The sequence below is a fragment of the Coenobita brevimanus genome, chromosome 100 (genome assembly GCF_032717465.1).
Source record: "Coenobita brevimanus isolate Jiangsu-jjx chromosome 100, ASM3271746v2, whole genome shotgun sequence".
Lineage (NCBI taxonomy): Eukaryota > Metazoa > Arthropoda > Malacostraca > Decapoda > Coenobitidae > Coenobita > Coenobita brevimanus.
Window position 1 is genome coordinate 45,157,932 of NC_137053.1, and position 2,013 is coordinate 45,159,944.

The following is a 2,013-nucleotide window of genomic DNA, read 5'->3' on the forward strand; positions in this document are numbered from 1 at the left end:
TGAAAAGTGCATTGTTCTCTGTAAAACCTGCAATGAGGTGTTTGGTGTATGCTGCAAAGTGTTGCTGTGTGTACTTGACAAGACTAGAGTAGATCAGGCCCCTAGCTCTCTCGTGTATGGCCCTTTTAGACACGAGGCCCAATTGGTAGCAATTGGTCCAATTGGCTTAAAGCCAGCCCTACTACTGGGAACACTGCAAGCCCAGAACATGTTCATTCATTCATTCATTGCCAGACGCCATGTATCCCAAACGGGGTGGCCAAGGGCTTAGAGTTAATTGTTTTACATGGAGGGGCACTAATCCTCCACCAACCCCACTTGACACGTAGGGATGCCAACAGCATCTGGTGTTCCCAGGCGGTCACCCATCCAAGTACTAACCAGACCCAACGTTGCTTAACTTCGCTGATCGGGTGGGAAGCGGTGTACTCAACGTGGTATGGCCGTTGAGTACACCGCTTCCCGTCCAATCAGCGAAGTTAAGCAACGTTGGGTCTGGTTAGTACTTGGATCGGTGACCGCCTGGGAACACCAGATGCTGTTGGCATCCCTACGTGTCAAGTGGGGTTGGTGGAGGATTAGTGCCCCTCCCTGTAAAACAGTTAACTCTAAGCCCTTGGCCACCCCGTTTGGGATACATGGCGTCTGGCAATGAATGAATTAATGAACATGTTCTGGGCTTGCAATGTTCCCAGTATAGGGCTGGCTTTAAGCCAATTGGGCCTCGTGTCTAAAAGGGCCATACACGAGAGAGCTAGGGGCCTGATCTACTCTAGTCTTGTCAAGTAAACACAGCAACACTTTGCAGCATACACTAAACACCTCATTGCAGGTGTTACAGAGAACAATGTTAATTCCTCTAAAATAAGTGATGACAGTGTTGCCAAAAGGTCAGGAAAGTGTGTCATATTTTCCCAGTTCTGCCAGAAAACGGCACATTTGAAGGATAGGTACTGGAAAAAACGTGGGTGAAGTTTCAAACTTAAGCTTATTACATTAATAAACTCTTGGAGGTCTTATGAAGCCAACAGTGAGCAGCCACCCACAGATATTTTTGCGGCAGTCAGACACCTCCCCAGCACCTCCCCAGCAGATGCCTATGGTTGATAAGGGCAGAGTGGAGCTGTCAGTTGTTGATAGACAGACTCCTGTAGGGCCATTGTTTGACATTAGTAAGACTGGAGCAGTGCAGCCGTCAGGATCAAGAGGCAGTGGTAATATGACTCAGTCAGAATGTCCTCCCCCAAGGAGTACATAAAGTGACTCCTTCTCAGATAAGTTATTTGCTAACTTCATATCTAAGGGGTTAGTTTCACTTAATAGGAATGGTGGTAAGGAAGTCATTATAATTAGAGACACAGGAGCTTCACAGTCACGAATGTTGAGGGGGATAGTTTATGTAACTGACCCTACTCAATGTGTCTTGTTGCAGGATATAGTTGAGCTTGTATCTGCTCCCCTAGTTGAGCTGAAGCTCCAGACAGTTAGTTACTGGTTCAGTGAGTATGGGTGTTGTTGACTGGCTACCAGTACAAGGGATCACTTTTCTTCCGGGTAATGACTTGGCGGGAGAGCAAGTGAGTGCAGGTCCCTGCATGTCAAAAAATTCCCTGAGTGCAGAAGTTCAGAACCTGGGCTATATGGTAGGATAATGCCATGTGAGCCCACCTGATGTTAATGTTCACGCCATAGTAAATTCCCCTCAACCCCAAAACAGGAAAGAGAGTTGCAACGGTTCTTGGGTACGACAGGGTACTATAGACGTTTTGTCCTGAAATTCTCTGATCTTGTAGTCCCCCCTCACAGATTTATTATGGAATGGAGTCAAGTATGAGTGGAAGTCAGAGTGTGAGGATGCCTCTTCTGAAGTCAAAGTCATTCTATGAACACATCCTGTGCTTCAAACTCCAAATTTTGATAAACCTTTAAAATTAGCTAATGATGCCAGTGGGCAAAGGGCCGGTGCATTTTTGCATTAGAATGATGATCAAGGTTATGACATGCCTGTATGTT

The 2,013-nt window shown here is 46.3% G+C and overlaps 1 non-coding gene across 1 annotated transcript; it reads right to left on the bottom strand.

Moving 5' to 3' along the window:
- Positions 1-332: 332 nt before the first annotated feature.
- LOC145414794 (5S ribosomal RNA) lies at positions 333-451 on the bottom strand. Its single transcript, XR_013899948.1, has one exon. It is a non-coding gene; the product is annotated as a 5S ribosomal RNA (ribosomal RNA).
- Positions 452-2,013: the final 1,562 nt, after the last annotated feature.